The sequence below is a fragment of the Eulemur rufifrons genome, chromosome 7 (genome assembly GCF_041146395.1).
Source record: "Eulemur rufifrons isolate Redbay chromosome 7, OSU_ERuf_1, whole genome shotgun sequence".
NCBI lineage: Eukaryota > Metazoa > Chordata > Mammalia > Primates > Lemuridae > Eulemur > Eulemur rufifrons.
Genome location: NC_090989.1, coordinates 16,091,786 through 16,104,404, shown reverse-complemented (window position 1 = coordinate 16,104,404; position 12,619 = coordinate 16,091,786).

The window sequence follows — 12,619 nt, the reverse complement described above, 5'->3', positions numbered from 1 at the left end:
TTACAGGCGTGAGCCACCGCGCCCGGCCTTAAATTATATTTTATATCTACCCCAAAATGGCTAAGTTTCAATTCAACCCTTATTGTTTGCGTTCCTTATTCAAAAACAAAATGAGCAGCACCTACAACAACAACAAACAGAATTTTCCTCAGAATAAACAGTTATTTAGCTTAGTGGAAAATAAATTCTAAATTTTTTTGTGTGTGTGTATTTCTAAATTATCTCTTAAATGCCTCCTGTCTTTTTCTTTTAGGGAAAATAAAGATAAGAATGCTGCTTTGTTTTGCATGATGGATAACTTGTCATTTCTTTCATTCATTCTGGAAACAAATATTTTCTGGGAATCTAGTAAGGGAAAAGTGAAGCTCAATGTGTTGTGACTGATAAAGAAGGTCTGGACTTTACAGTTAAGGAGTTAATAGGAAAGAATAACACATACTAACATATATACACATATATATATAAATACACTATTTAATGTTTTATAAGACTTCTGTGAAATAAATATCTTTGATTTTATTGAAGTGATTGCATACTTTGATCAAGGTGCTGATTCCTCTCTAAGTTAGAACTCTTGTATTAACATTTAGATTGACATATGGAAGAAATACATATTGGTATGTTATTCATAAATGATTTTTTGATTAGAACAAATACTGTAAGATTATTTTATTATACAAACAATTATAATGAATCATTGATTTTAAATAGTTTTCTTCTTTCCAAAGTCTGAAAGAGAGCATTTAAGGTAAACTGAAGCAAAATTTGTAGAAGATATATTCATAGAACACCATCAAATAATAGGTTTTCTGAAGACTAAAAGCAATCAAGATATACAAAAATAAAGGAGTTCAGATATATACAGATGCTCCTTGACTTGGGAGCTCCTTACATGGGAGTTACATCCCGATAAACCCATAGTAAGTCAAAAATTCATTTAATACCCTGATAAACCCATTATAAAGTCAAAATATTGTTACTTCAAACCAACCTAACTTTGGGATTTTCTATATTTTATAAGTTCAAACATAAAGAAAATGTGATTGTCTATACATTCAAGGAACGAGAATGATCGCAACTTCCTTAGTTGGCTTTATTTGCATATTTGTCATATAGTCAAAGTGTGTATAGTGAAATACGGCCGTTGATATTTGTCTTCTTAAGGTTAATTCCAATTCCCATTTTTTAAGTACTACTGTATGTTAGGAGTTGAATTGCATCTTGGAGTCCTAACTCCCTCAAAATGTAATCTTATTTGGAGGTAGGATCTTTACAGAGGTACTCAAATTAAAAGGAGGTTATTAGGGTGGGCTTTAATCCAATATAATTGGTATCTTATCAAACGGGGAAATTTGGACTCAGAGACACACACACATAGAGGTAAGATAATATGAAGAGACGCAGGGAGAAGACGGCCAACTATAAGCCAAGGAGACCAGCCTCGAACAGGTTTTCCCTCACAGACCTCAGAGGGAACCCAAACTGCCGACAACTTGATTTTGAACTTCTAGCCTCCAGAACTGTGAGGCTATAAATTTCTGTTGTTTAAGCCACTCAGTTTGTGGTAATCTATTAGGGCAACCCTTGTGAACTAATGCATAGTGCCTGCACGATCCTTAGCAAACGCCTCCCATACTGCCTACAACTTGGAGCATCTCTAGCGCGCCCCCTGTCTAGCCACTCAGAGCCCGCAGACTGATAGATAGCTCCTCCCTAGGACCTTGTCTGTGACAGACAGCTCTTCCTTGGGGTTTTCGTGCTGCAAATGGGACGCCCACAGGGAGGAGACCATGGAAGGGCAACTTACAAGGAGCCAGAGAGACAAGAAAGGGTGAGCAGTAGTCAGAGAGAGCAGAGGGACCAGATATAGTCAGGTAAACTGCTGCTTCTGGCCAGATGTGAAGAGCTCCACCTGAACTACTCAACAATGGGATATTTTTCACCCTTATATTGAGCTAGTGTGAGCTGGAATTCTAGTCCTTTAACTGAAAAGAGCTTGATGATTCTAACTAACATTGTGTATGCTTGGTTAAATGTCTTCCTTTCCCTGTCTTCAGGAATACATGCACGTGTGCATACACGCATGCACACTAGCAATGCTATTTTAAAAAGAAAGACTGCATTTTGCTCGGTTGGAATTTATATACCTAGTCCACATGGTCACATTTCAGAAGATATCAGAGATGAGTGCTGACGTCCGTTCACTGTTGGTTTTTTTCATCTACTCTTTCTCACCTATTTATTCATGTAAGATGAACTCACTTCAAGGCTAGGTAACATCTCTTGCTATATTTGCAGCACTTCTCAGTGAGGCAGACGGTAATTATGTGAGGTGCTGCTCCAAGCCAAGTCCTGTGCTCTGGAGGGGAGTAATTTGAGACCAGAATGTAAAGTTAAACTGGAGAAGAGGTGTTGCTGAGCCATATCTGCACTAATGTGGGTGGTCTAGGGTTCAGCTCAAACCCTAACCAGAGCAAGATTTCGCGTCTTTGGCCTTCAAAATGGTATGTATATAGCATGTTGTTAAAATATCATGCTGAGATACAGGAAGCAACGTCACATTCCAAAAAACTTCCTAAACTCCATGAAGAATTTACAAAGCAGTTGGCCAAACCTGATAATAATTCTCACCCACCCCCAACTTTTATTAGAGAGACACGGACTTTGAGAGAAGTTTTCTTGGAAGAGTTTTGCCCACTGCAGAAGGAGAGGTGACCGGTGGCCATTTTTTGCCCCAAGCCTAGTAAAAACCAAATAATATTTTTAAAAATATGATTACTTTAGAGAGAGGAATGGGGAATAAGTGGGTGTACCCTCTCCTTAGCTCAAGCCTACGGAAAGTATCTTCAATAGGACGACTCAGAGAGCTGGAGGGTTGTCTTTTTATAATTGGTAGACAAAGTCAATGGATATTAGGCTCTGCCAAAAATATCTGAAGGGTGAGGCACAGGAAGAACAGCTGCTGATGTATGAACCAAAGGAGGAATGATCGAGGGAAGTCCACACTATCAGTTTGTCAGTGCAGAAGGGGTGTGTGTGTGTGTATGTGTGTGTCTGTGTGTGTGTCTGTGCATGCTTGCACCCACGAAAGAGGGCTGCCCACAGGACAAACAGAATTGAGTAGAGAAAACCTAGAAATGTTCTCAGATGTATAAGGACTGAAAAAGAAGCAAGCGAGGAGCCAGAGACGGAAGTATCTTTCACTTCAAGGGTGAGGGATGGAAGAAGAAAAGAAAGAGTCCACAGGAGAAGAGAGATCAGCTTTAAACTGTTTTCAGGCTCAAAGGAGTATGACACGAGCCCCTCCTCTCACTTCCTGTATTCCAGCCTTATTTGGGGGAGAAACCTTTATTACCAAGAATAGAGAAAGTAAGTAGAATTACAAAGCAGGGAAGGAGAAAATCGGCCACATGTCTCAATCAGGACAGTGAAAAAACCCTATTTTCAAACCAGTCTTTTTTTTTTTTTTTTTTACTATTACATGGAACTCATTATCTCAATAACCAACCAAAGAACTTTTTATTACCTAAGAGTTATAATATCAGCAAAGAAGAGTGACTACCAGAAAAAAAATACTACATAAATATAAAGGAACAGTGGAAGACAAAAAAGAAAATAAAACATTAAACAAAATTGTTTCATCTACTTTAGAAGGAATTTCTGCCAATCTACAATAAAATATGGTGACTTCATAATGTGGGCTTTATCCAAAGATCAGCACAGGACAAAGGGAGACGTCTAATAAATGTCTATTGAGCATGGGTTCTTAATTAAATGAAACTCCAATTCTAAACTTCACAAACAACTATGTATATATTTGTGGAAATATTTAACACAGCCATGTGCCATAGAACAATCGGTCATTGCATATACAATAATGGTCCCATAAGACAATAACAGAGCTGAAAAATTTCTATTATCTAGTGACATTATAGCCATGGTAACATCCTACATAGCTTCATGCATTGCTCAGGTGTTTGTGGTGATGCTGATATAAATAAACCTATTGTGCTGCTAGTCGTATAAAAGTATATTGCAAACAATTACGTATAGTACATCATACTTGATAATAATAATAAATGACTGTTACTGGTGTATGTATTTACTATGATTTTTACCATTACTTTAGAGTGTACTTCTACTTATTAAAAAAAAAAAAATTAACTGTAAGACAGCCTCAGGCAGATTCTTCAGGAGGTAACCCAGAAGGCACTGTTATAATAGATGACAACTCCATGCCTATTATTGTCCCTGAAAGCCTTCCAGTGTGACAGGATGTGCGGGTGAAAGACAGTGATATTGATGATTCTGATCCCATGTAGTCCTAGGCTAATGTATATATTTGTATCTTAGCTTTTACAAAAATTTTTTAAAAGTAAAAATAAATAAATAAAAACCATTTGAAAACAACTTATAGAATAAGGATATAAGGAAAGAAAATATTTTTGTACAGCTGTACTATGTACTTAAAGCTAAGTGTTATTATGAAAGAGTCAGAAAGTTAAAAAATCAAAACATTTATAAAGTAAAAAAGTTATAGTAAGCTAAGGTTAATTTATCTTTAAAGAAAATAGTTTTATAAACTTAGCATAGCTTAAGTGTACAGTGTTTCTAAAATAATCTACAGCGGTGTCCAGTAATGTTCTAGACCTGTACTTCCACTTACCACTCACTGACTCACCCAGAGCAACTTTCAGTTCTGTAAGCTCCATTCATGATAAGTGCCCTATACAGGTGTATCATTTCTAAAATATTTTATACCTTATTTTTACTGTACTCTTTCTATGTTGAGATATGTTTAGGTACACAAATAATTATCATTGTGTTCCAGTTGCCTGCAGTATTTAGTACAATAACGTGATGTACAGCTTTTTAGCCTAGGACCAATAGGCTATACCATATAGTCTAGGTATGTAGGAGGCTATACCATCTAGGTTTCTGTAAGTATGATGTTTGCACAATGACAAAATCACCCAACAATGCATTTCTTGACACATTTCTCCAAATGTATTTCCGTCATTAAGGGACACTTGAGTGTACTTATTTTTTTTGTTGTTGTTGTTCCTTATTTTTCTCAATTGTATGAAGCTATTTGATATATTTTTAAAGCAAATGTAGTATGTTTACATTACATAATTTTTGACATGTATTCATTACAAAGATTGTTATAAAAATAGTACTTTAATTTCACAGACTCAATCACCCTTTTAATGCATGTTCAAAACAGCTTTAGCAAATAAAGTATATCAAAGAAAATAGTAGGGTTTTACTAAGTAGCATAACTTTTGGCTTTTACTTAAACTGTTTGTGCTCATTTTTTTCATCATAAAATGTGGATAATAATCACAATTACCTCGTAGGTTCCCTTGAAGCTTAAATGTGTTCATACATGTAAAACATTTAAAATAATGCTTATCACACAAAAACACTGTTGGAGAAATGTTAGCTAGTATTATTATAGCCATCATTTGCCTTATTATGTACCTGTGTACTGTACTAGAAAAGTAAACATTATACTAACAAATAGTAATTAAGTGTTGATATATTTCTACCAACAAGATTTTCATGACGTGTAGGTGAAAATGGTGATGCAGAGACTGCAATTATTACTATTACTATGACTACTTAGGCATAGTAAATATTTACTAAGACACTCATAAACTAAAACAGGAATTGCAAAAACACTGCTTAACTCTATGAGAACTATTCACATAAAAACGTAAACAGGATGTGTAGATTAAATACCACTAACAAAGACATTGTTTGCCTAGTTTGTCAAAAATGGAATGTAATATAAGCATAGAGGATTAAAATACTTAATATTATACGAGCAGAATTCTTTAAAAATATGAAAAATATGTCTGAAAATATCCTTTAAATTTTAATTAAGAAAGAATAACCACTAATTTATTTATCTTCATAAAAATATTCCCTTTTAAATTGTTCAAGAAGCCACAGAGCAAATTAAATAGTTAATATCACTTTGATTTTTTAATACTTGAAAAAAAAGTTCTTAAGGCCGGGCATGGTGGCTCATACCTGTAATACTAGCACTTTGGAAGGCTGAGGTGGGAGGATCATTTGGGACATCTGAGGCCAGGAGTTCAAGACCAGCCCAAGCAACATAGAGAGACCCTGCCTCTACAAAAAAATTTTGAAAAGTAGCTGGGCATGGTGGCATACACCTCTAGTCTCAGGTATTCGGGAGACTAAGGCAGGTGGATTGCTTGAGTCCAGGAGTTTGAGGTTGCAGTGAGCTATGGTAACACTGCTGCAGTCCAGCCTGGGCAACAAAGCAACACTCTGTCTCTCAAAAGAAAAAAAAAAGTTCCTTATGATTAAGAATATCCCCTCCCCCTGCCTTTTGTTTTTATCTCAAATATAATAGCTCTGGTTTCCTCATTTTTAAGATATACATTTTTATCATTTGTTTTCAAATAATACTAAATTTTTAATCCCTTAACTTGATTACAATGAAAATAGTTTTGATAGCTTGATATGTTTATTAGAAATTTCAATTGTGTTTTATTTTTTTCCTTACCATTTCTCTGTGACCTAATTTTTGAAGTGTATGCAGATACTCAAGATCTATAAAACACTCATGTTTTGAGATTTGGTAGCTTCCTTCTCCAAGTGGAAACAGAATTTAGGAATACCTGCTTTAACAATTGCAGTCATGGAACATGATAACACAGAAACCAAGTCCCATTACCTTGTCATATGTTCTAGTTCTTTTCATGAAGATCTTCTTTCATAAAATTACATAGAGGATAACTGATGACTAATCGTTCCATCATCAAAGAGGATACAGCTAGGGCAAGTATGAGCTCAGAACCCTCCATCAGCCTTATTCTGATCACGGAAGTGGTGTGAAGGCATAAACACAGAGGACAGACTTTATCACTAACCAGCTGCCATTGTGTCAATGTTTGTGTCTCCCTGAAATTCACGTGTTGAAATTCTAACCCCCAGAAGTGATGATGTTAGAAGATGAGGCCTTTGGGAGGTCATAGGTCATAAGGGTGGAGCCACTTGAATGTCCCTTATTAAAGACACTCGAGGGAGCTCATGAACTCAGCTAGAAGGCTTTTCTGAGCCAGAAAGTGAGTTCTCACCAGACACTGAATCTGCCAGCACCCTGATCCCCGTCTCCCCAACCTCCAAAACTGTGAGAAAAACCTTTCTGTTGTTTATAAGCCACCCAATTTATGGTATTTTGTTATAGCTACCCTAATGGATTAAGACACCAGGGTTGTGTCCAAAACCCTATGAAGTCTGTTTTTTAATCTTATGAATAGCACGAGAGTCCACAAAACCTTTGACATACTCTACAGGGTGACCACATTATTTCCTGAAGCCTCTTTCTCCTGGGCTTTCCTTCATCTTGTTGATCTTGAATCTTACCACTCTGATGATGAGAGTAGTACAGTAAACAAAGAAACAAAAAAACCTCCAAAAAAGCTCAAGAAGAGATTTCTCTTTAAGCCCAGGCAGAACTGGCCTGTCACTCTATCCACATTGTCCTCTGAGAACTCCCCAGGTCTTCTGAGGCAGGGGGCCTCCCTTGATTGATCATCCAGGACCAGACTTCCTGCACAAGCCCCACTGATGGATTGAAGGGGAAAGAGGAGGGAAGAGAACCATAAAAGCAATTTCAAAGGAAAATAAAAACAACTAAAAAAAGTTCTAATCATGATGGTTTCACTTCCCCTACCTCGTTTCCATTTAAATACACCAGGATGTTTTGAAGGAAAATGCAATTAGCCAGACAGGGAAAAGAATCTTTCACATTTTAGAAAAGCATCTAATATCATGCATTACATCAGAATAGTAAATTATACAAATGATGTTGTAGAAACTGTAGGTAGACAGATTAGAAGAGAATTAAATCCTCTTCCCAGTGAATTTCTAAGGTAATTGTCTGGCCACTATCCTTTCTTGTTTATTTTGGAATTATTAGCTCTATGGAGAAACCAGTGACCCTCACCCCCAGTGCACCTGAGTGGATGGCACAGCCCCTGGTCCCTGTGATGAACACGTCACACAGCACCGTCAGGCTCATCTTAGGCTCTTTGCAAGAACTGTGCAAAAGGGGGTGTTTGTTTTCCCTACATGTTATTATCATGGGAACATAGGAGCTAGGAGCTTCTCGTGGCCATTTTGTGAAATATGCCTGAGAAAAGAGCCGACAAACAGAAGGAAAATAAGAGAAAGTAAGACCCTGGATCCTGCCGTAACAACAATCAGCCCAAGACTTGGAATTCTCAGTTGTGTGATCTAATATATCCCTTCTATTTTTAATTCATGTAATGATTTTGTCTAAGACTGGTGAAGTGAGGTTTCTACCACTAAACCAAAGAGCCCTGACTGATAGAGTCACCACTAGTTCTGATCAAATTCCAATTGAATATTGTTTAATTGTACCAGAGGCAAAGCCAAATTGGTGAATTACTATTTGAAACTGATAATATATAGTACATTTTATTTTCTTATATGAAGTTCAATAAATGCTATTGGTAACATAAAATGCATTTTTAAATAAATTGGAAGGTTATTCCTTTTTTATATTAATATCTGAGAATGAGCAGCATAGTTTCATATCTTTGGTTCGTAATATTTTCCTAAATTTTCCAGCCTGTCCTTAGATTTCAGAACATGCTGTTCTTTTCCTTCAGGTAATTACATTTGAAATAATCCATGAAGCTATCAAGATGACAACATTATTTGCTTGATAATTATTTCTGTAGAAATCACTTTACAGCTTTTTTAAAACTTCTTTTTCTTGAATTTGTAAAAAAATGAATATCCTATGACTTTTAATGTTCAAATAAACACTCAAATTATTTTCAAATATTTTGAAATTGGCAAAATTCAAAAAGACATTTGCCAAACAAATTTTGCCTGAATTTTTAAATATGTGTGTTTTTGATGGAAACTTAATCCATATGTTTCTCGTCCATTTACAATTAGGTAACAAAAAATGTTGTTATGTAAGACTTTGATATCAGTTATTTTGAAAAAAATGTCTAAATATCTTCCTTTTATCTACGGAAAGCTGAAAGGAAACCTATCTCAATCATTTGAGATTTTTATTTCCTTATTCTTTTTGTAGGTTCAAGTGGCATATTGCCAGATTAATCAATGGTGACACTCAAAGAGAAACTTTTTGTAAAACTGCTAAATGGTTAAAATGATAGGGATGATGGTAAAGAAAGAAGCAATCAGAGGAAGACTTCACAATCTAAAATAGAGAGGGAAAAATGATAAAAATGTCTAATTAAAGGTAACAGCCAAATGACTCAGCTCTAAATACAATTTTCCTAAACAGTTACATGCTGTACAACTTTGGCTCCAAATTAATTTCATATTTTAAGTTATAGCACATAAAGCCTCCCTACTCATACACTAAGACCAAGCACAGTTAACCCTTGAACAATATAGGTTTCAATTATGTAGTATACTTATACATGGATTTTCTTCCCTGAGAAATCCCTCATGGCTTTGACACTCCTGAGACAAGACGAACCCCTCCTCTTCCTTCTCCTCAGCCTACTCAAAGTGAAGATGATGAGGATGAAGAATTTTATGATGAACCATGTCCACTTAATGAATAGTAAATGTATTTTCTCTTCTTTTTGAGTTTCTTGATAACATTTTTTTTGTCTAGCTTACTTTGTTATTAATATGAGAATACAGTATATAATGCATATAACATGCAAAGGATGTGTTAATCTACAGTTTATGTTATCAGTAAGGCTTCCAGTCAACGGTAAGCTATTAGTAGTTAAGTTTGAGGGGAGTCAAAAGTTATGTGTGATTTTTTGACTGTGGAGGGGGACAGTTGGTACCCCTAATCCCTGCACTTTTTGAGGGTCATCTGTACTAGAGCTCTGAGGAGGTGCTCAGCCAAACCATATCCTGTCTCTGATGCATCTTTGCTCCTCTCCTTCAACTCCATCCCTTAGCACACCTGAGCCCACAGCTGGACTCCGGAGATTCAGGCCCCCAAATAGTACTAGCACAAGACAAAATCTCACTTTGTGTTCAAAACTGTTCAATGCATACCCTGTCATTCCTATGCAACATTCTTTTATATCATTAAGATATGAAAATTTGGGAAAGACAATGGTCAAATGACACATTCTAAGAGGGCCAGATATAAGTAGTAATTGAACCTAATATCTTATTTGATAAGAGAGCATTTGCATCATTTGAAAAATTATATATTCTTCATAATTTCTCTCCATTCTGAAAATAAAAGAGCATCACCATAATACTTAGCAATTACCAACACCTCACTTGTTGGACTTTCTGCTTGGTATTTTGCATGCATGATTGCTAATGCTCCAAACGACAGAAAAATTATATCCTGTTATCCACAATTTATAGAGAAGAACCGCAATAGGCTCACCCTTCCCAAAAGTTCCCCATGATTACTATTTTATTAGGAATATTTTCTTCAGAATTATTTCACACTCTCCCAGCATTCCTGAGCTACTTGCTACGAGGACCATACAAAATTGATAGGGAAGTGATTGTATTACAAAGGAGTGTGTATATATACATGTAAGTATATATGTGTGTCTCTCTAACATTAAATATACATAACACCTACCAGTGCTCTAATGATCTTGTAGCTCTGCCACCTAGAATTGTGATCCCCAACCCACGAGCTGTGGACTGGTACCAGTCCGTGGCCTGTTAGAAACCAGGAGGCACAGAAGGAGGTGAGCAGCGGGCAAGTGTGGGAAGCTTCACCTGTTTTTACTGCTGCTCCCCATCACTCACATCCCCACGTAAGCTCTGCCTCCTGTCAGATCAGCAGTACATTAGATTCTCATAGGAGCATGAACTCTATTGTAAACTGCACATGTGAGGGATCTAGTTGTGTGCTCCTTATGAGACTCTAATGCCTGATGATCTGAGGTGGAGCTGAGGCAGTGATGCTAGAGAAAAGGAAAAAGGAAAAGAAAGATGAAAGGTGGAGTAGGAAGTTTAATTGTATCTACAGTAGTTAAAAATGTGTTCACAAATTACTTGATATTTCTCTTGTCAAGAGACAGAGCTGGGGTTTTCTCCCCTTGAAGGTGGACTGTATTTAGTGACTCCTTCTAATGAGTAAAACATGGTGGAAATGACAGATATGACACAGAAAGGTAAGTCATAAAAACTTTTGAGTTTTCATCTTGTTCTGTCTCTCTCAAATCACTTGCTTGTGGATGAAACCAACTGCCATGTGAGGACACCCAAGCAGCCCTATCTATGCAGAGGTCCATGGTGGTGAGGAACTGAGGCCTCCTATCATATCCATGTGACTGAGCAACCTTGGGACTCCATTCGCCAACCCCAGTCTCAGATCATGGCAACTTTTACTGTAACCTTGTGAGAGACCTCAAGCCAGAGGCACCCAGCTAAGCTACTCTCAAATTCCTGAGCCACAGAAACCGTGAGAGAGTGTGTTTATGATTTTAAGCCACTAATTTTGGAAGAAATTTGTCATGCAGCAATTAATAACTAATACAGTATTTGTAATGTTTTATATTCATAAAATCTAAAACAAATATGTGATAACAGGATAAATTAGGAGACGTGGCAGGTACATGGCTACCAATTGTTTATTTAACACATATATTGAACTAACTAGGAATGATTCATTGTTCTATGATTCATTTAATCCTCACAGTCACACAAGAGGAAAGATACTACAGTGATCTCCATTTTACAGATGAGTAAATCAGCGTTTAGAGAGATTCTTTAACTTGCCAGAGGTTACCAGTGAATAAGTGACACAGACAGAATTCATACTCAGACAGTGTTACTCTGTGGTTTATACTCTTAACCATTATACATTGCTATGCACTATAACATACTGTTATTTGCAAATCCTTGAAATATTTCATCATTTAAATTATAAAAGTTAAATTATAACTTTTTATATCATCTGATGCTTTTATATATGTAAAGATTTAGATTTTATCTTTGTTGGCCTTTTTCACAAAAAGAGGAAAAAAATTAAAGGACAAAAGGAAAAAATTAAGAAAACAAAAATAATTCTCTACTCAGCACCGTGCTAAGAAATTATTTCATCCTTTCCTAAGACATTAAGGCCAGAGTTTCTGCCTTCAATGGCTCAGAGGTAGAATAATTTGGAATTTGATGATTTTGAGGAAGAAAATGTTAGTGGGACAAGAGAGAACAGATGAGGAACTGGACTGATGGGACAGTTATTAGCCTTGTGGCCTGGGAACTAACCCCTCTGTGTCTGGGAATCCAGTTATCAAATTAACATATTATGTGTACCTAAAACTCAGAGATTTAGATCTAATCTAGGATGAACTTGAATTACTGTCCTCATTCTTGAATTGAAGGGAAAGCCCATCACAGCCCTGTTAATGTGAGGAACTGAAGGGACTCCAGGAAAATCCATATTCTAACTGCTAAGAGCCCACTTAAATCCATCTTGATAGGAAAACCTCCAGTATTCAAGGGGAAGAGAAATTCTAGATACAGTACAGTGTCTATTGCTTGAATTTGCTTCTAAGCTCAGCCTTTGGTTACCCCAATAAATGGTAGGGAAGTTTACTAAAAACCAACGAGTTGCCTTGCCATAAAACTATGT